The following is a 12,645-nucleotide window of genomic DNA, read 5'->3' on the forward strand; positions in this document are numbered from 1 at the left end:
CATATGATATGATATTTCGATACCTTTCTCCTTCATCAGATGTGTTCAATTTTAATTCGAACGTGCACGTGGAGGATTTGAAATAAAAAATTACATATTTTAAAACTTTTAAAATTTTTGGTTTCAAATCCATTTCAATTTTTGCCGAAGTGTTCTCGTTTACAATGGCTTTCACGTGCACGTTTGAATTCAAGTTGAAGGTACGTGTGACGAATAGAAATATTCCTGAACTATTATATTATGCAGAACTTCCATCAAACTACACTGACGCAAGTAAATGTTATATATCCTAATTTTTTTTTTGTCTCAGGTTGTGTCTAACCGTTATACCTCTGCATTGTATTGCTGTCTACAACTACCTTTGCATACACACTAAACAATGCTTTAAGGAAATTACATTAACCTCGTCCAAGATTTCAAAATTAATTAATGAAGAGAATTGAATGCTGAACTGACTCTCTTGAAGATGACTCTTAATATGAGAATCAAAAGTAAAAACATCTGTTCTATCCAAACTTGTAAGTTTATCCAAACGAAATAATCCTCTAATTAAGTAAGTTTATTTATTTATTTATTTTGATTAGATCCATATTTTCGAACCTCAACCTTCAAATAATGTTTTAACAAACTTTCGATCAAAATTTTGTTTGAACTGCTACGACATATTGACGGAAAATATGTAAACTCGTTTAATGACAATCACACAAGTATACAGAATTTACTCGATCGAAAATAACTTCCGGTCAACAGATGGATTCTGAATAAAGTCACTTCCGTTGGAACAGCCTGCAGTTCAATTGAAGTTCCTTCAATAAAGGATTGAAGTGGCTTCATGCGTACAGTCATGTTTAATCTTCTTTGACGAACTATGGATCTGGCTTTAAAAATATCTCACAAATGCCACACAATTACGCCTGATGGAAACGACGAATAACACCTTACCTGAGAACTCATTGTTCAAATTCCTCAAACAACATGCACTGGAGCAAATACATTCAGAATATTGCCAAGACTGCTGCAAAGAAGATGGGCTCTCTCTATCATATTAGACAGTTATAGACATTTTGTTGCCACATTTCGGCTCATGCATCCACCACTTATCTCTCACCCAGAGTTAAAAAAGTTTCACATCTAATAGGTCCCGCTCTGTCAGCCAAGCTCCAACCTCTGTTCCATCACCACAATGTCACATCTCTGTGTCTGTTTTACAAGTACTTTAATGAAATGAGTTCTGATGAACTGATAACACATGTGCCCCTCGACATATATATTCTGATTAACCCAACAAGCAGCAAAAATCCTATCCCTTTAATATTGAGGTCCGTAGATGCCGGAACGCCTTCTATTCTAATAGTTTCTTGGACTGCTGGATATGGAAATTCCCTCCCTATTTCTACTTCACTGACTGTACTGACATGCAGAAGTTTAAATGTAATGAGAACAGACATCTCACTACTCAACTCCCCACAATCCACTGTTAGATACTATCCCAAATAGTAGCTCCTTACGTTGCAAGTGGCAATATGCCTTATTTGGTTCAAATGATGATGATGATGAATGAGATCAAAAAAACTATTTTATAAAGAGCAGTTATCTGTGTATGTCCGGCTAAAACTCAAACACGACAAAACAAATACCTAGAAAATTGGTATTTTTTTATAAGCGTTACGTGAAAACTATCTAAAATTAAAAAAGAATATTTTTTTTACCGCAGATTTCATTAGGGGGTCGGTTTTCCTGACAGATTACGTACTAAGTAAAGGGAGGTAAATAATTGTTTTAATCAGGGAGTTACTTCCCTTGTGTAGGCTCATTCCTTTAGGAATCTATAAAAACGTTATCTATGCGTGTGTGTGTGTCCATAGAGAGGAATGAGGTGATTTTAGTGGAATGATGGGGGAAAGGAGAAACACTAGAAAACGAGGGAGGAGGAAAGAGAAAGAGAAAACAAAAGAAGCTTTAATAGAAATATGCTACATTTTTGTCCTGGGCAACACTAAGTAACCCGGCTGATATCTTATATAATAAAATAAACTTTCATTTATTTGAAAATCGCTAAAAACTGTACAAAACATCAAAATCTAATGCATTAAGTTTTAATGAAGATTTTAAAGAAACAGAAAATGGATGTTGGGTTTATTTTTCGTATCCACATAATTCTCGCTTCCTTTAGTTTGTCTTTAAGTTCTCACATTCCATGAGCTATGTTTCTGACAAAGGTAGGACAATTGCTGTTTTTTGGGTCAGAATCTATTCTATTTAACACTCACTGTTGGCAAGTTTTTTATCTTGAAATAGTATTTTTTAGCTCCTTACATCAAGTGATTTCATGCCTTGTCTGGAGCGATTTCCATTAAAAAAAAAGATTATTCTTAACTAATGGAGCATCACACAAAAAAATGGGTTGATTAAATTTTTATGTGTGGAGGCATTCTGATAAAAATACACTTAAATGAGATTCTTGATAATAGAAGCCATCATGTACACACATTAACACGGACACACACTCATACACAACCAAGGTATATATATATATATATATATATATATATATATATATACATATATATATATATATATATATATATATATATATATATATAGAGAGAGAGAGAGAGAGAGAGAGAGAGAGAGAGAGAGAGAGTAAGAGAGAGAGAGAGATGATGATGATGATGATGATGATGATGATGATGATGATGATGACTTGTTAATATTTAGTAGCAAAGAAAAACAACTGCTGATAAGATACAAAGAATAAAGCAAATCATAAAATCTATTTTTAAATATAGAACTTGATGTAGATATAAAAATAGTTAATATCAGGAATGTAACCTTAAACCTTGACATGAATAATTATCAATACAGATCGGATCGTAAGGAAAAGCATAGAAATGAGAGATGTACGTCTATATTTTAGTAGCATATAACGAAAACCATAACGCAAAAGTTTTTTGTGTCGTTCCTGGTTTTGATAGAGACCATTTTGAGCAACAATAACGGCTTTGAGCCAAGAATTATACCGACATTTAATATGGAGTATCAAAAATGATGCCGGCATTTGAAATCGGGTATTGTTTTAGCAAAGGAAGAAAATAAAGAATATATATATAGAGAATATGCATAAAAAATTTAAATAAATGAGATATTGAAATAATAAAAGGGTCACCAAGTAGTAAGTGCAACCTAAAACACAAACATTGTAAATGGAAAAATTGATGAAACGAAATTTTGTAACAAGATATTTTTATACAAAAACAAGAATAATGACACGTTTATAGTGCAAGCACATATTTGAGTAAAGAAAGTTGAGAAAGTAATTACAAGTCAAAACATTCATTGTGTAAATGATATGCATATGTGAGTGTTTGGCAGCGTAGCATTGTGCTTTTTTATTGGTTAATTTTTTTTCATTAGTTAATTATTTTATGTTTTCATTGGTTATTTTTTCATTTGTTAATTATTTTTTTCATTGCTTAATTATTTTATTTTTTCATTGGTTAATTAATTTATGTTTTCATTGGTTGATTTTTTTTTCATTGATTAATTTTTTAATTTTTTTATTGGTTAATAAATTTATTTTTTCATTAGTTAATTATTTCATTTTTTTCATGGGTTAATTATTTTATTTTTTCATTGGTTAATTATTTTATTTTTTCATTGGTTAATTATTTTATTTTTCATTGGTTAATTATTTTATTTTTCATCATTGGGTAATTATTTTATTTTTTCATTGGTTAATTATATTATTTTTAATGGGTTAATTATCTTATTTTTATTGGTTAATTACTTTATTTTTCATTGGTTAATTATTTATTTTTTCATTAGTTAATTATTTTATTTTTTTCATTGGTTAATTATTTTTTCATTGGCATTTTTTAAAGCTGAAAATGGGAAATGTAAAGAGTGTTTGAATTTTGCATTTTTTAAGCTGAAAATGGGAAACATCAAAAAGACACTATTTTTCATGAATAAAAATTATTTGAATTTTGCATTTTTTGAAATCTCCCAATGTCTTAGTCAGATTGTGTTGAAATTACATAAAGATATAATAAAAAAATATTTAAGTTCAGAATCCTTCAGTGACTTTTTGGACGCGCTGCATATATATATATATATATATATATATATATATATATGTGTGTCAAACTTCCAAAGCATGTGGACCCGACCTCATCCCTGCTGTGCTATTACAAAAGTGCTCAGCCGAAGTAGCTCCAGTTCTCTCCAAACTCTACAACAAATGCCTTAATGAATCTTGCTTTCCGAGCTGCTGGAAAACTGCTTCTGTGGTACCAGTATTCAAGAATTCTGGCGAAAGAACTGACCCATTAAATTATCGCCCTATTAGCCTCCTCCCACTTTTTGCCAAAATATTTGAGACCTTAATTAACCATGCTCTAGTCCAGCACCTTACAGATGCTAAACTTCTGACCGACCATCAATATGGATTTAGACAAGCCCGTTCCACGGCAGACATCCTCACTGTAATCTCTGAACGCATATACCATTCACTGGACAAAGCGGGAGAGGGCAGAGCGGTAGCTCTAGATATATCTAAGGCTTTTGACAGGGTATGGCATGAGGGTCTCCTCAGGAAGATTAGATCTTACGGTATCACTGGTAGAATACTTAACATAATTAAATCCTTCTTAGATAAGAGAAAAATCCAGGTTGTCCTCGACGGTCGTACGTCTAAACAATATAATATAAATGCCGGAGTGCCCCAGGGATCTATCCTTGGTCCTCTGCTGTTCCTGATATTCATAAATGACCTCCCCGATAAAATTGCCTCTGAGATGGGTATATATGCTGATGACACCACACTCTATAGCAGGCACGACAGGAAAACAAATGAACATATATCTAAAGTAATGGCAGAAACACTAGAGGATGACCTCAAATCAGTAGTGGAATGGGGACAAAAATGGATGGTAACGTTCAATGCCACCAAGACAAAACTGGTTTCATTTAATAATTACAGGAAACCTTCTCTACCACCTATAGCAATGGCCAACAACTCTTTAGCTGAGAGTACGTCTTTCAAGCTCCTTGGCCTAACGTTCACAGGAAACATGAGCTGGAACAATTACATCGAGGGCATTGCCAGGGCCGCTGCGAGGAAGGTGGGCTCTCTCTACCGTGCTAGAAAACTTCTAACACCCGAAAGTATCCTGTACCTCTATAAGGCCACTATTCGCCCATGTATGGAGTATTGCTGTCATATTTGGGCCGGTGCATCGGCTACTAGTCTCTCTCTCCTTGACAGGGTTCAAAAGAGAGTCGCAAATCTGATAGGCCCTAAACTGGCATCAAAACTTCAGCCTCTGTCCCATCGTCGAAACGTTGCATCCCTCTGCCTGTTCTACAAGTATTATAATCGTGAATTCTCTGAAGAACTGCAAGCACTTGTGCCCCCACGACGTGAACACCCTCGACAGACCCGACAAGCTGCAAAATCCCACCCCCACACTGTAGAGATCCCTAGATGTAAAAGATCGTTCTACTCCAGTAGTTTCTTCCCCAGAACTGCTAGACTTTGGAATTCCATTCCAGGTCACTGCTTCCCCAACTGTACTGACATGCATAAGTTCAAGTGCAACGTGAACCAACATCTCGCTGCCCTAATCCCTACATAGTGCCCCAGTAGATGTTTCCCCTGATAGTAGCCCCCTACACCAAAGTGGCAATGTGCCTTGTTTGGGGTGAAAATATAATAAAAAAAAAAAAAAAAAAAAAAAAAAACATCGTTAATTTAATTCATTACCCACACAGCAGCAGTTGTATAGTGCTATGGTAAGAATCGAATCCTTGACTGTCATTTGGGTGGTCGGGTTCCGATCCTGGCTTGAGACAGTTGCCTGTCTAACCGCACTGATGAGCGAAACAGTACTGTATGGGGTGACTATATATATATATATATATATATATATATATATATATATATATATACATGAAATTTGCTTTTGGAGTATTCTGTAGAATAATCAATTTAATTGTAAACTTTAATTTACAGTTTTAAATGCTTTTGTTTTCCTATATATATATATATATATATATATATATATATATATGTGTGTGTGTGTGTGTGTGTGTGTATTGTTACAAACGGCCACCTTGATATCGGGTATTTTTTCTTTATTTCTTTATCTGCTAGCGATAGGATAAACATTTGATTGTATGTTCAAACTGAGCGAGAATCCACTAATTCCTTTAAAACCCAATATTAAATCAATCTGAAGGAATTCTCTTCCACTGACCGAGGACAGAAAAGGTGAAGTATAACGGCAGAACAGTTATCACACTGTGATCCGATCTCGAAAACCAAAGATTCAACCAGCTAGAAATATTTCATCAGCCACAGAAAAAGAAAGAAAAACGATTTCGTCCATTCTATTATTAGATCGAGATACGAAACAAAGAAAAAAAAGCAGGAGGCAAAACCCCTTCCCACACCGATTCCGACTAGAGTCCAGTCTCATTCTTCTCTGGAACCCTTAAGCATTATGACGCATTTTCAAATATGGAAGAGTCGAAGGAAAAATAATATACCACCCAAAGGCGAACCGCAGAAAATCTGTTTTGGAAAACGAATGCAGATATGATATGAAAAGGGGGATTAAAAAAAAGTATTGAAAAACTGTGAATTTGTTATTTGGAACTTTCTTCCACCACAAGAGAACTCTCTCAGACTGAATGTGTCGCTCATAAGTTGTGAAAAGAAAAAAAGGACAAAATAAACAAAAAAAGAAGACAGAAAAAAAAGGATTGGGAGTGTAATTTTTGTTTCTCTTTCTGTTAACTCGAAGATTGAATTTTTTCTTGTGGTCGCGTGGAATCTAGTTATGCTTTAATCCCTTTTCTTTCTTTTGCAGGATTTTCGCTCAGTTTACACGTTAGAAATATCCCAAACTCCATAAATTTTGAATATATATTTTTTTCTCGTTAAATCTTTCTTTCGCGATTAAATTTATTAAATTTATTTTATATGTGGAAGTGTTTGTTCTCGTTCTTTCTCGCAATTTTATTCTTATTATTATTTTCAATTCTTGTGTTTATTTTGCATTCCGCTTGTCTCGTGCGATCCAATTGCCGTTTCTTGTTTCAACCTTTTTTGTAATAAAAAGGAAATTTGAACCTTACTAGGACCTTGACCCTACTCCTATGCAGAAAATTTGTCTGCCTGTGATAAACGTTTGCTTTTCGTAGATTCCTTTCCATATCCTTTTGTTTGCTGATTATTAAAACTCCCCCCTCACATGTGTGACAATATATATATATATATATATATATATATATATATATATATATATATATATATATAGTCATCCACATACAGTACTGTTTCGCTGTTTCACAGCTCATCAGTGCGGCTAGACAGGCAACTACCTCAAGCCAGGATTGAAACTCGACCGTTTGTACGGTAGTCAAGGCTCCTAACCATTACGCTATTGGCGGCTGCTTGAACGAGTAGTGAGTTTAACGATGTTTTGATATCGTTCGAAATACCTCCGCTCGATTTGTTTACACAAAGAGCGTCGCTTATATGCTAATGGTAATTTGTGTTTCACTTCTCAATATGCTCAACTCAAGGTGAGGAGCACTATAGTCATCCACATACAGTACTGTTTCGCTGTTTCACAGCTCATCAGTGCGGCTAGACAGGCAACTACCTCAAGCCAGGATTGAAACCCGACCGTTTGTACGGTAGTCAAGGCTCCTAACCATTACGCTATTGGCGGCTGCTTGAACGAGTAGTGAGTTTAACGATGTTTTGATATCGTTCGAAATACCTCCGCTCGATTTGTTTACACAAAGAGCGTCGCTTATATGCTAATGGTAATTTGTGTTTCACTTCTCAATATGCTCAACTCAAGGTGAGGAGCACTATAGTCATCCACATACAGTACTGTTTCGCTGTTTCACAGCTCATCAGTGCGGCTAGACAGGCAACTACCTCAAGCCAGGATTGAAACCCGACCGTTTGTACGGTAGTCAAGGCTCCTAACCATTACGCTATTGGCGGCTGCTTGAACGAGTAGTGAGTTTAACGATGTTTTGATATCGTTCGAAATACCTCCGCTCGATTTGTTTACACAAAGAGCGTCGCTTATATGCTAATGGTAATTTGTGTTTCACTTCTCAATATGCTCAACTCAAGGTGAGGAGCACTATAGTCATCCACATACAGTACTGTTTCGCTGTTTCACAGCTCATCAGTGCGGCTAGACAGGCAACTACCTCAAGCCAGGATTGAAACCCGACCGTTTGTACGGTAGTCAAGGCTCCTAACCATTACGCTATTGGCGGCTGCTTGAACGAGTAGTGAGTTTAACGATGTTTTGATATCGTTCGAAATACCTCCGCTCGATTTGTTTACACAAAGAGCGTCGCTTATATGCTAATGGTAATTCGTGTTTCACTTCTCAATATGCTCAACTCAAGGTGAGGAGCACTATAGTCATCCACATACAGTACTGTTTCGCTGTTTCACAGCTCATCAGTGCGGCTAGACAGGCAACTACCTCAAGCCAGGATTGAAACCCGACCGTTTGTACGGTAGTCAAGGCTCCTAACCATTACGCTATTGGCGGCTGCTTGAACGAGTAGTGAGTTTAACGATGTTTTGATATCGTTCGAAATACCTCCGCTCGATTTGTTTACACAAAGAGCGTCGCTTATATGCTAATGGTAATTTGTGTTTCACTTCTCAATATGCTCAACTCAAGGTGAGGAGCACTATAGTCATCCACATACAGTACTGTTTCGCTGTTTCACAGCTCATCAGTGCGGCTAGACAGGCAACTACCTCAAGCCAGGATTGAAACCCGACCGTTTGTACGGTAGTCAAGGCTCCTAACCATTACGCTATTGGCGGCTGCTTGAACGAGTAGTGAGTTTAACGATGTTTTGATATCGTTCGAAATACCTCCGCTCGATTTGTTTACACAAAGAGCGTCGCTTATATGCTAATGGTAATTCGTGTTTCACTTCTCAATATGCTCAACTCAAGGTGAGGAGCACTATAGTCATCCACATACAGTACTGTTTCGCTGTTTCACAGCTCATCAGTGCGGCTAGACAGGCAACTACCTCAAGCCAGGATTGAAACCCGACCGTTTGTACGGTAGTCAAGGCTCCTAACCATTACGCTATTGGCGGCTGCTTGAACGAGTAGTGAGTTTAACGATGTTTTGATATCGTTCGAAATACCTCCGCTCGATTTGTTTACACAAAGAGCGTCGCTTATATGCTAATGGTAATTCGTGTTTCACTTCTCAATATGCTCAACTCAAGGTGAGGAGCACTATAGTCATCCACATACAGTACTGTTTCGCTGTTTCACAGCTCATCAGTGCGGCTAGACAGGCAACTACCTCAAGCCAGGATTGAAACCCGACCGTTTGTACGGCAGTCAAGGCTCCTAACCATTACGCTATTGGCGGCTGCTTGAACGAGTAGTGAGTTTAACGATGTTTTGATATCGTTCGAAATACCTCCGCTCGATTTGTTTACACAAAGAGCGTCGCTTATATGCTAATGGTAATTCGTGTTTCACTTCTCAATATGCTCAACTCAAGGTGAGGAGCACTATAGTCATCCACATACTAGCATTTCAGCCCGGCGTTGCCCGGGTGTTTGGAGGTGTATGCTGAGCAAAAAAAAAAAAAGAGTAAATTTTTTTTTAATTTGACCCCTATTATGACCTCTTAAAATTTATAGTTTCGGGCTAAAATCACTTTATTAAATTAGATCCAGGTTCAAGGAACCTATATCTAAAATTTCAAGTGTCTAGACCCAAAATTGTCGGAGGAGTTTGGTAGAATTCTTAAAGATCAAATCGTTGAAATTTGACCCCTTAACAGCCAAATTTCTGGCTGACACCCGTCACATCGATTTTCCCAAATCTCAGTACCCGGTATTTCAAATTTCGAGTCTATAGACTAAAAATTGACAGAGTTATTGCGTAGGGAAATGTACACAGACAGACAGACAGACAGACACGTTCACTTTTATAGATATATAGATATATATATATATAATGCTTGTGCCGCATCTATATATATATATATATATATATATATATATATATATATATATATATATATATATATATATATATATATATTATGCTTGTGCCGCATGTATGACACGAGGCCATTCTGCTCCCACAAACCAAGCCGCACAACTCACAGGATACAGGCTGGGAAGATTTGTTGGATTCGATAGCCGTGTGTCAATGTTTGTATTAATGCCCGCAAAACATTTTCCCTCCACAATTTTCTATACGCAGCATCTTCTTCAAAGGTTTTTGGGTTCAGGCATGCGTGCTTAAGATTGTCTTTCAGCTTATCCCTGTACCTCAGAAATGGACGACCCACATTTTGATTATCCTCTTTCAGTTGACTGTATGCTAATTGCTTAGGAAGACGGTTTTCATTCATGTGAACAAGGTGACCAGCCCACTGAAGTTGAAACTTCATCAAGAAGGCGTCAATACTTAAAATGTCACACCCAGCAAACAATCCCGAGTTAGGAGCCTTGTTTTTCCATGTTAATCCACATATACTGCGAAGGCAATGCTTATGGAATGTATCCAGTTGTGCAATCTGCCTACGGTATGGGATCCAGGCTTCCGATCCATACAGAAGTATCGAAACAATCACTGCACGATAAACTGAGATTTTTGTCTTTAGAGTCAAAGCTCTTTCATTCCATACTCTTGACCGCAGTTTGCCGAAGGCATCAGTCGCCTTTGAAATTCTGCTCAATATCTCATCATCAAGTGATGCTGACGAATTCACCTTACTTCCGAGATATGCAAAGAATTTAATATACTTTAGAGACTGTCTATTCACTAAGATTTTCTGAGGCGGCTCCACATATTCTGGTCTTGGAATATTCACACAACCTTGCTGCAATGGGGTGGGCTTTGGTTGGTAGATAACTTCCGTCTTTTTAATACTAATCGTCAAACCAAATGCTTTTGTGGCATTGGAAAACTTGTCAACTAATTCTTGTGCTTCTTCAAATGAAGTGGCCACGAGTGCAGCATCGCCTGCAAAAATAAAATCACGAACCATTTTGCTTCTTGTTAGTGTTTTAGCTTTGAATCTTTGATGATAAAAAAGACTCCCGGTAGTTCTAAACTCAAAATGGACACCTTGCGTGTAATTTTTAAAAGCACGTTCGAGCATGATTGAAAAGAAGATGGCGAAGAGCACAGGTGCCATAACACAACCCTGTTTCGTGCCTGTTTTTACCTTGAATGACTCAGAGAACTTTCCGTCTACTCTTACACGTGCCTCCATATTCTCGTGAAATGATATTATTACATTTAACATTTTTTCAGGGATTCCAACTTTATTCAAAACCTTCCAAAGTGCGGCTCTGTTGACAGAGTCAAATGCCTTGGTGAGGTCGATAAAAACGATTTTTTTCACATGCCTTCTCTGCAACTTGGCGTAAACAGTAGATCATGTCGATGGTTCCCCTTCCAGATCTAAAACCACACTGTGTCTCAGGATAAATTATGTCTACTAGATGAATGATTTTCCTGTTTTTTTGCAAATGGAGTTGGCAGAATGGAAATCATAGAAGGGAAAATGAATGCAGCAAAATACACAAAGATTTTGTCAACACATTTGTTCAAGAGTGCCGCAGAATTAGGATTGGGCTGTGACTTTATCTTCCAGCAAGACAATGATCCCAAGCACAAGGCTAAAATAACTATTAAATGGTTTAAGGATAATGGGATTAGTGTCCTATTATGGCATAGCCAGTCACTCCACCTACATCCCATCGAAAATCTATGGAAAACTTTGAAGTTAAGAGTGCATTCAAGAGATCCCAAAAATATCAAGGAATTGAAGACAATTTGCGAAGAAGAATGGCTGAAACTACCAGCAAGTGTTTATAAGAAACAAATAGGCAATTATGGAAAGCATTTGGCAGCTGTAAGGCAGAACAGAGGATGTACAACTAAATATAAGTAAATGTGTTAAATACTTTTGCATATGGGTAATTTAATTTTTTGTTTTTTCATTTTTTGATTTTTGATTTTTGATATTTTTGTTTTTTGATTTTTTTGTTTTTTGTTTTTTGATTTTTGATTTTTGATTTTTGATTTTTTGATTTTTGATTTTTTGATTTTTGATTTTTTGATTTTTGATTTTTGATTTGTAATTTTTTATTTTTTTATTTTTTATTTTTTGATTTTTGATTTTTGATTTTTTGATTTTTGTTTTTTGATTTTTGATTTTTGATTTTTGTTTTTTAATTTTTGATTTTTTGATTTTTGTTTTTTGATTTTTGATTTTTGATTTTTTGATTTTTGTTTTTTGATTTTTGATTTTTTGATTTTTGATTTTTGATTTTTTGCTTTTTGATTTTTTGATTTTTGATTTTTTGATTTTTTGATTTTTGATTTTTGATTTTTGTTTTTTGATTTTTGATTTTTTGATTTTTGATTTTTGATTTTTTGATTTTTTGATTTTTGATTTTTTGATTTTTGATTTTTTAATTTTTGATTCTTTGATTTTTGATTTTTGATTTTTTGTTTTTTGATTTTTTGATTTTTGATTTTTTGATTTTTGATTTTTTTATTTTTTTATTTTTGATTTTTTGATTTTTGATTTTTGATTTTTT

Source organism: Euprymna scolopes, chromosome 3 (assembly GCF_053919585.1).
Source record: "Euprymna scolopes isolate OS-2025 chromosome 3, ASM5391958v1, whole genome shotgun sequence".
NCBI lineage: Eukaryota > Metazoa > Mollusca > Cephalopoda > Sepiida > Sepiolidae > Euprymna > Euprymna scolopes.